The 7,184-nt window shown below is 50.5% G+C and overlaps 25 non-coding genes across 25 annotated transcripts; all 25 read left to right on the forward strand.

The window, feature by feature from the left end:
- Nucleotides 1–999: 999 nt before the first annotated feature.
- Nucleotides 1,000–1,118, forward strand: LOC111475197. Its single transcript, XR_002716386.1, has one exon. It is a non-coding gene; the product is annotated as a 5S ribosomal RNA (ribosomal RNA).
- Nucleotides 1,119–1,251: 133 nt separating this feature from the next.
- On the forward strand, nucleotides 1,252–1,370 carry LOC111475208. Its single transcript, XR_002716397.1, has one exon. It is a non-coding gene; the product is annotated as a 5S ribosomal RNA (ribosomal RNA).
- A 133-nt stretch (nucleotides 1,371–1,503) lies between these two features.
- On the forward strand, nucleotides 1,504–1,622 carry LOC111475220. Its single transcript, XR_002716408.1, has one exon. It is a non-coding gene; the product is annotated as a 5S ribosomal RNA (ribosomal RNA).
- A 133-nt stretch (nucleotides 1,623–1,755) lies between these two features.
- Nucleotides 1,756–1,874, forward strand: LOC111475221. Its single transcript, XR_002716409.1, has one exon. It is a non-coding gene; the product is annotated as a 5S ribosomal RNA (ribosomal RNA).
- Nucleotides 1,875–2,007: 133 nt separating this feature from the next.
- On the forward strand, nucleotides 2,008–2,126 carry LOC111475222. The gene has a single exon (XR_002716410.1). It is a non-coding gene; the product is annotated as a 5S ribosomal RNA (ribosomal RNA).
- A 133-nt stretch (nucleotides 2,127–2,259) lies between these two features.
- On the forward strand, nucleotides 2,260–2,378 carry LOC111475198. Its single transcript, XR_002716387.1, has one exon. It is a non-coding gene; the product is annotated as a 5S ribosomal RNA (ribosomal RNA).
- A 133-nt stretch (nucleotides 2,379–2,511) lies between these two features.
- Nucleotides 2,512–2,630, forward strand: LOC111475212. The gene has a single exon (XR_002716401.1). It is a non-coding gene; the product is annotated as a 5S ribosomal RNA (ribosomal RNA).
- Nucleotides 2,631–2,763: 133 nt separating this feature from the next.
- Nucleotides 2,764–2,882, forward strand: LOC111475210. The gene has a single exon (XR_002716399.1). It is a non-coding gene; the product is annotated as a 5S ribosomal RNA (ribosomal RNA).
- Nucleotides 2,883–3,015: 133 nt separating this feature from the next.
- Nucleotides 3,016–3,134, forward strand: LOC111475213. The gene has a single exon (XR_002716402.1). It is a non-coding gene; the product is annotated as a 5S ribosomal RNA (ribosomal RNA).
- Nucleotides 3,135–3,267: 133 nt separating this feature from the next.
- On the forward strand, nucleotides 3,268–3,386 carry LOC111475205. Its single transcript, XR_002716394.1, has one exon. It is a non-coding gene; the product is annotated as a 5S ribosomal RNA (ribosomal RNA).
- Nucleotides 3,387–3,518: 132 nt separating this feature from the next.
- On the forward strand, nucleotides 3,519–3,637 carry LOC111475215. Its single transcript, XR_002716404.1, has one exon. It is a non-coding gene; the product is annotated as a 5S ribosomal RNA (ribosomal RNA).
- A 133-nt stretch (nucleotides 3,638–3,770) lies between these two features.
- On the forward strand, nucleotides 3,771–3,889 carry LOC111475206. The gene has a single exon (XR_002716395.1). It is a non-coding gene; the product is annotated as a 5S ribosomal RNA (ribosomal RNA).
- A 133-nt stretch (nucleotides 3,890–4,022) lies between these two features.
- LOC111475214 lies at nucleotides 4,023–4,141 on the forward strand. Its single transcript, XR_002716403.1, has one exon. It is a non-coding gene; the product is annotated as a 5S ribosomal RNA (ribosomal RNA).
- Nucleotides 4,142–4,274: 133 nt separating this feature from the next.
- LOC111475199 lies at nucleotides 4,275–4,393 on the forward strand. The gene has a single exon (XR_002716388.1). It is a non-coding gene; the product is annotated as a 5S ribosomal RNA (ribosomal RNA).
- Nucleotides 4,394–4,526: 133 nt separating this feature from the next.
- Nucleotides 4,527–4,645, forward strand: LOC111475200. The gene has a single exon (XR_002716389.1). It is a non-coding gene; the product is annotated as a 5S ribosomal RNA (ribosomal RNA).
- Nucleotides 4,646–4,779: 134 nt separating this feature from the next.
- LOC111475207 lies at nucleotides 4,780–4,898 on the forward strand. The gene has a single exon (XR_002716396.1). It is a non-coding gene; the product is annotated as a 5S ribosomal RNA (ribosomal RNA).
- Nucleotides 4,899–5,031: 133 nt separating this feature from the next.
- On the forward strand, nucleotides 5,032–5,150 carry LOC111475201. Its single transcript, XR_002716390.1, has one exon. It is a non-coding gene; the product is annotated as a 5S ribosomal RNA (ribosomal RNA).
- A 133-nt stretch (nucleotides 5,151–5,283) lies between these two features.
- Nucleotides 5,284–5,402, forward strand: LOC111475218. Its single transcript, XR_002716406.1, has one exon. It is a non-coding gene; the product is annotated as a 5S ribosomal RNA (ribosomal RNA).
- A 133-nt stretch (nucleotides 5,403–5,535) lies between these two features.
- Nucleotides 5,536–5,654, forward strand: LOC111475202. Its single transcript, XR_002716391.1, has one exon. It is a non-coding gene; the product is annotated as a 5S ribosomal RNA (ribosomal RNA).
- Nucleotides 5,655–5,787: 133 nt separating this feature from the next.
- On the forward strand, nucleotides 5,788–5,906 carry LOC111475219. The gene has a single exon (XR_002716407.1). It is a non-coding gene; the product is annotated as a 5S ribosomal RNA (ribosomal RNA).
- Nucleotides 5,907–6,039: 133 nt separating this feature from the next.
- LOC111475204 lies at nucleotides 6,040–6,158 on the forward strand. Its single transcript, XR_002716393.1, has one exon. It is a non-coding gene; the product is annotated as a 5S ribosomal RNA (ribosomal RNA).
- A 133-nt stretch (nucleotides 6,159–6,291) lies between these two features.
- Nucleotides 6,292–6,410, forward strand: LOC111475211. Its single transcript, XR_002716400.1, has one exon. It is a non-coding gene; the product is annotated as a 5S ribosomal RNA (ribosomal RNA).
- Nucleotides 6,411–6,543: 133 nt separating this feature from the next.
- On the forward strand, nucleotides 6,544–6,662 carry LOC111475203. Its single transcript, XR_002716392.1, has one exon. It is a non-coding gene; the product is annotated as a 5S ribosomal RNA (ribosomal RNA).
- A 130-nt stretch (nucleotides 6,663–6,792) lies between these two features.
- On the forward strand, nucleotides 6,793–6,911 carry LOC111475217. The gene has a single exon (XR_002716405.1). It is a non-coding gene; the product is annotated as a 5S ribosomal RNA (ribosomal RNA).
- Nucleotides 6,912–7,044: 133 nt separating this feature from the next.
- On the forward strand, nucleotides 7,045–7,163 carry LOC111475209. Its single transcript, XR_002716398.1, has one exon. It is a non-coding gene; the product is annotated as a 5S ribosomal RNA (ribosomal RNA).
- Nucleotides 7,164–7,184: the final 21 nt, after the last annotated feature.

Genomic DNA, 7,184 nt, shown 5'->3' on the forward strand with positions numbered 1-7,184 from the left:
ATTCGAGTGCCCATGGAGGCCATCCTTTCTTGGATGTCATCGATTGTTGTTCTGAACTCATCAGCTAGTCCATTGAACAAGCTCATCATTGTATTTTGTAGCACGTCGAACTCTTCGCCACGTCCCTACTTGTGCGCGACAGAGCTATCCGGACTACCAGATGGTTTTGGGCTGCTCGTAGGAGCAACTCTTTTTTCGAGCGAGGTCACTCGAAACATCAATTCTGCGATTGGCAACCCATCCAAGCGGTTGCCCATTGCGTCGATTCCTACGACTTTCTCACTCAATTCGGTCACCCGTGCTTCCAGGAAGCGGAGGGTGTCAGGGACTTCTTTGGGAACAGCATTTCCTCCTCTATTAGCGTAAGTCGGTCGGCTTGTGCTTTGGGTGTCGACTTTGTCGTCGACATGGTTTCGGTCTTTACTGTGTCACAGAGCTAACAAAGCTCTGATACCACTTGACACAATCGCACTCTTAAAGGCAGCAGACTAGCGATTGTGCGGCACTCACTTTCCAACGACAAGTGAGCTGAGCCAATTTGTACTTGCGTCGCCTACGGCCAAGCGACGTATGATCGAGCCTCTAGCCTCGGTTTTAAAAGAAGGTTTTGGAAAACGAGGGTAGAGAGAGATTTTAGAAAGAGAGATTTTTGAAAGAGACGTTATATAAGCAAGCAAGAGAGAGATAACAACGGCTTAGCATATATAACCTTGGGTAGGGAGAAGTTGACAACTAGTCATATCCCCCTATAGTACATTTTGAGACATTTCATGTCTGGCAGGCCTAGACATGATATTTTTGAGGCGTCATACGCCCTAGAACTATAGAAGTAAAAACACTAGAATGAAAAGACATGACAAGGGTTTGGCTTGCCATAGGCATGCGGCCATGGGCAACACGCCCTGGACGAGCATGACCGTGACACCCCGCTCACGCCCATCGCGTTTCGATCATGCCGCCCCGCATGCGTTAAATCCGATTTTGTGCGCATGGCATGTCGGGTGCGATCATACCAGCACTAATGCACCGGATCCCATCAGAACTCCGCAGTTAAGCGTGCTTGGGCGAGAGTAGTACTAAGTTGGGTGACCACTTGGGAAGTCCTCGTGTTGCACCCCTTTTTTTCTTTCAATTTCTCCGAGGTCTTTTCTTCCTTTCTCTACAAATGAGAACCTCCCCCGCTCACGCCCATCGCGTTTCGATCATGCCGCCCCGCATGCGTTAAATCCGATTTTGTGCGCATGGCATGTCGGGTGCGATCATACCAGCACTAATGCACCGGATCCCATCAGAACTCCGCAGTTAAGCGTGCTTGGGCGAGAGTAGTACTAAGTTGGGTGACCACTTGGGAAGTCCTCGTGTTGCACCCCTTTTTTTCTTTCAATTTCTCCCAGTTCTTTTCTTCCTTTCTCTACAAATGAGAACCTCCCCCGCTCACGCCCATCGCGTTTCGATCATGCCGCCCCGCATGCGTTAAATCCGATTTTGTGCGCATGGCATGTCGGGTGCGATCATACCAGCACTAATGCACCGGATCCCATCAGAACTCCGCAGTTAAGCGTGCTTGGGCGAGAGTAGTACTAAGTTGGGTGACCACTTGGGAAGTCCTCGTGTTGCACCCCTTTTTTTCTTTCAATTTCTCCCAGTTCTTTTCTTCCTTTCTCTACAAATGAGAACCTCCCCCGCTCACGCCCATCGCGTTTCGATCATGCCGCCCCGCATGCGTTAAATCCGATTTTGTGCGCATGGCATGTCGGGTGCGATCATACCAGCACTAATGCACCGGATCCCATCAGAACTCCGCAGTTAAGCGTGCTTGGGCGAGAGTAGTACTAAGTTGGGTGACCACTTGGGAAGTCCTCGTGTTGCACCCCTTTTTTTCTTTCAATTTCTCCCAGTTCTTTTCTTCCTTTCTCTACAAATGAGAACCTCCCCCGCTCACGCCCATCGCGTTTCGATCATGCCGCCCCGCATGCGTTAAATCCGATTTTGTGCGCATGGCATGTCGGGTGCGATCATACCAGCACTAATGCACCGGATCCCATCAGAACTCCGCAGTTAAGCGTGCTTGGGCGAGAGTAGTACTAAGTTGGGTGACCACTTGGGAAGTCCTCGTGTTGCACCCCTTTTTTTCTTTCAATTTCTCCCAGTTCTTTTCTTCCTTTCTCTACAAATGAGAACCTCCCCCGCTCACGCCCATCGCGTTTCGATCATGCCGCCCCGCATGCGTTAAATCCGATTTTGTGCGCATGGCATGTCGGGTGCGATCATACCAGCACTAATGCACCGGATCCCATCAGAACTCCGCAGTTAAGCGTGCTTGGGCGAGAGTAGTACTAAGTTGGGTGACCACTTGGGAAGTCCTCGTGTTGCACCCCTTTTTTTCTTTCAATTTCTCCCAGTTCTTTTCTTCCTTTCTCTACAAATGAGAACCTCCCCCGCTCACGCCCATCGCGTTTCGATCATGCCGCCCCGCATGCGTTAAATCCGATTTTGTGCGCATGGCATGTCGGGTGCGATCATACAAGCACTAATGCACTGGATCCCATCAGAACTCCGCAGTCAAGCGTGCTTGGGCGAGAGTAGTACTAAGTTGGGTGACCACTTGGGAAGTCCTCGTGTTGCACCCCTTTTTTTCTTTCAATTTCTCCCAGTTCTTTTCTTCCTTTCTCTACAAATGAGAACCTCCCCCGCTCACGCCCATCGCGTTTCGATCATGCCGCCCCGCATGCGTTAAATCCGATTTTGTGCGCATGGCATGTCGGGTGCGATCATACCAGCACTAATGCACCGGATCTCATCAAAACTCCGAAGTCAAGCGTGCTTGGGCGAGAGTAGTACTAAGTTGGGTGACCACTTGGGAAGTTCTCGTGTTGCACCCCTTTTTTTCTTTCAATTTCTCCGAGTTCTTTTCTTCCTTTCTCTACAAATGAGAACCTCCCCCGCTCACGCCCATCGCGTTTCGATCATGCCGCCCCGCATGCGTTAAATCCGATTTTGTGCGCATGGCATGTCGGGTGCGATCATACAAGCACTAATGCACCGGATCCCATCAGAATTCCGCAGTCAAGCGTGCTTGGGCGAGAGTAGTACTAAGTTGGGTGACCACTTGGGAAGTCCTCGTGTTGCACCCCTTTTTTTCTTTCAATTTCTCCCAGTTCTTTTCTTCCTTTCTCTACAAATGAGAACCTCCCCCGCTCACGCCCATCACGTTTCGATCATGCCGCCCCGCATGCGTTAAATCGGATTTTGTGCGCATGGCATGTCAGGTGCGATCATACCAGCACTAATGCACCGGATCCCATCAGAACTCCGCAGTTAAGCGTGCTTGGGCGAGAGTAGTACTAAGTTGGGTGACCACTTGGGAAGTCCTCGTGTTGCACCCCTTTTTTCTTTCAATTTCTCCGAGTTCTTTTCTTCCTTTCTCTACAAATGAGAACCTCCCCCGCTCACGCCCATCGCGTTTCGATCATGCCGCCCCGCATGCGTTAAATCCGATTTTGTGCGCATGGCATGTTTGGTGCGATCATACCATCACTAATTTACCGGATCCCATCAGAACTCCGCAGTTAAGCGTGCTTGGGCGAGAGTAGTACTAAGTTGGGTGACCACTTGGGAAGTCCTCGTGTTGCACCCCTTTTTTTCTTTCAATTTCTCCGAGTTCTTTTCTTCCTTTCTCTACAAATGAGAACCTCCCCCGCTCACGCCCATCGCGTTTCGATCATGCCGCCCCGCATGCGTTAAATCCGATTTTGTGCGCATGGCATGTCGGGTGCGATTATACCAGCACTAATGCACCGGATCCCATCAGAACTCCGAAGCCAAGCGTGCTTGGGCGAGAGTAGTACTAAGTTGGGTGACCACTTGGGAAGTCCTCGTGTTGCACCCCTTTTTTTCTTTCAATTTCTCCCAGTTCTTTTCTTTCTTTCTCTACAAATGAGAACCTCCCCCGCTCACGCCCATCGCGTTTCGATCATGCCGCCCCGCATGCGTTAAATCCGATTTTGTGCGCATGGCATGTCGGGTGCGATCATATCAGCACTAATGCACCGGATCCCATCAGAACTCCGAAGTCAAGCGTGCTTGGGCGAGAGTAGTACTAAGTTGGGTGACCACTTGGGATGTCTTCGTGTTGCACCCCTTTTTTTCTTTCAATTTCTCCGAGTTCTTTTCTTCCTTTCTCTACAAATGAGAACCTCCCCCGCTCACGCCCATCGCGTTTCGATCATGCCGCCCCGCATGCGTTAAATCCGATTTTGTGCGCATGGCATGTCGGGTGCGATCATACCAGCACTAATGCACCGGATCCCATCAGAACTCCGCAGTTAAGCGTGCTTGGGCGAGAGTAGTACTAAGTTGGGTGACCACTTGGGAAGTCCTCGTGTTGCACCCCTTTTTTTCTTTCAATTTCTCCCAGTTCTTTTCTTCCTTTCTCTACAAATGAGAACCTCCCCCGCTCACGCCCATCGCGTTTCGATCATGCCGCCCCGCATGCGTTAAATCTGATTTTGTGCGCATGGTACGTCGGGTGCGATCATACCAGCACTAATGCACCGGATCCCATCAGAACTCCGCAGTTAAGCGTGCTTGGGCGAGAGTAGTACTAAGTTGGGTGACCACTTGGGAAGTCCTCGTGTTGCACCCCTTTTTTTCTTTCAATTTCTCCCAGTTCTTTTCTTCCTTTCTCTACAAATGAGAACCTCCCCCCGCTCACGCCCATCGCGTTTCGATCATGCCGCCCCGCATGCGTTAAATCCGATTTTGTGCGCATGGCATGTCGGGTGCGATCATACCAGCACTAATGCACCGGATCCCATCAGAACTCCGCAGTTAAGCGTGCTTGGGCGAGAGTAGTACTAAGTTGGGTTGCCACTTGGGAAGTCCTCGTGTTGCACCCCTTTTTTTCTTTCAATTTCTCCGAGTTCTTTTCTTCCTTTCTCTACAAATGAGAACCTCCCCCGCTCACGCCCATCGCGTTTCGATCATGCCGCCCCGCATGCGTTAAATCCGATTTTGTGCGCATGGCATGTCGGGTGCGATCATACCAGCACTAATGCACCGGATCCCATCAGAACTCCGCAGTTAAGCGTGCTTGGGCGAGAGTAGTACTAAGTTGGGTGACCACTTGGGAAGTCCTCGTGTTGCACCCCTTTTTTTCTTTCAATTTCTCCCAGTTCTTTTCTTCCTTTCTCTACAAATGAGAACCTCCCCCGCTCACGCCCATCGCGTTTCGATCATGCCGCCCCGCATGCGTTAAATCTGATATTGTGCGCATAAAATGTCGGGTGCGATCAATCAGCACTAATGCATCGGATCCCATCAGAATTCCGCAGTTAAGGCGTGCTTGGGCGAGAGTAGTACTAAGTTGGGTGACCACTTGGGAAGTCCTCGTGTTGCACCCCTTTTTTTCTTTCAATTTCTCCCAGTTCTTTTCTTCCTTTCTCTACAAATGAGAACCTCCCCCGCTCACGCCCATCGCGTTTCGATCATGCCGCCCCGCATGCGTTAAATCCGATTTTGTGCGCATGGCATGTCGGGTGCGATCATACCAGCACTAATGCACCGGATCCCATCAGAACTCCGCAGTTAAGCGTGCTTGGGCGAGAGTAGTACTAAGTTGGGTGACCACTTGGGAAGTCCTCGTGTTGCACCCCTTTTTTTCTTTCAATTTCTCCCAGTTCTTTTCTTTCTTTCTCTACAAATGAGAACCTCCCACGCTCACGCCCATCGCGTTTCGATCATGCCGCCCCGCATGCGTTAAATCTGATATTGTGCGCATAAAATGTCGGGTGCGATCAATCAGCACTAATGCATCGGATCCCATCAGAATTCCGCAGTTAAGGCGTGCTTGGGCGAGAGTAGTACTAAGTTGGGTGACCACTTGGGAAGTCCTCGTGTTGCACCCCTTTTTTTCTTTCAATTTCTCCCAGTTCTTTTCTTCCTTTCTCTACAAATGAGAACCTCCCCCGCTCACGCCCATCGCGTTTCGATCATGCCGCCCCGCATGCGTTAAATTCGATTTTGTGCGCATGGCATGTCGGGTGCGATCATACCAGCACTAATGCACTGGATCCCATCAGAACTCCGCAGTTAAGCGTGCTTGGGCGAGAGTAGTACTAAGTTGGGTGACCACTTGGGAAGTCCTCGTGTTGCACCCCTTTTTTTCTTTCAATTTCTCCCAGTTCTTTTCTTCCTTTCTCTACAAATGAGAACCTCCCCCGCTCACGCCCATCGCGTTTCGATCATGCCGCCCCGCATGCGTTAAATCCGATTTTGTGCGCATGGCATGTCGGGTGCGATCATACCAGCACTAATGCACCGAATCCCATCAGAACTCCACAGTTAAGCGTGCTTGGGCGAGAGTAGTACTAAGTTGGGTGACCACTTGGGAAGTCCTCGTGTTGCACCCCTTTTTTTCTTTCAATTTCTCCGAGTTCTTTTCTTCCTTTCTCTACAAATGAGAACCTCCCCCGCTCACGCCCATCGCGTTTCGATCATGCCGCCCCGCATGCGTTAAATCCGATTTTGTGCGCATGGCATGTCGGGTGCGATCATACCAGCACTAATGCACCGGATCCCATCAGAACTCCGCAGTTAAGCGTGCTTGGGCGAGAGTAGTACTAAGTTGGGTGACCACTTGGGAAGTCCTTGTGTTGCACCCCTTTTTTTCTTTCAATTTCTCCGAGTTCTTTTCTTCCTTTCTCTACAAATGAGAACCTCCCCCGCTCACGCCCATCGCGTTTCGATCATGCCGCCCCGCATGCGTTAAATTCGATTTTGTGCGCTTATTTTTTGTGCGATCATACCAGCACTAATGCAACGGATCCCATTAGAACTCCGCAGTTAAGCGTGCTTGGGCGAGAGTAGTACTAATTTGGGTGACCACTTGGGAAGTCCTTGTGTTGCACCCCATTTTTTCTTTCAATTTCTCCGAGTTCTTTTCGTCCTTTCTCTACAAATGAGAACCTCCCCCGCTCACGCCCATCGCGTTTCGATCATGCCGCCCCGCATGCGTTAAATCCGATTTTGTGCGCATGGCATATCGGATGCGATCATACCAGCACTAATGCACCGGATCCCATCTGAACTCCGCAGTTAAGCGTGCTTGGTCGAGAGTAGTACTAAGTTGGGTGACCACTTGGGAAGTCCTCGTGTTGCACCCCTTTTTTTCTTTCAATTTCTCC

This window comes from Cucurbita maxima, unplaced genomic scaffold (genome assembly GCF_002738345.1).
Source record: "Cucurbita maxima cultivar Rimu unplaced genomic scaffold, Cmax_1.0 Cma_Scf01112, whole genome shotgun sequence".
NCBI classification, from domain to species: Eukaryota; Viridiplantae; Streptophyta; class Magnoliopsida; order Cucurbitales; family Cucurbitaceae; genus Cucurbita; species Cucurbita maxima.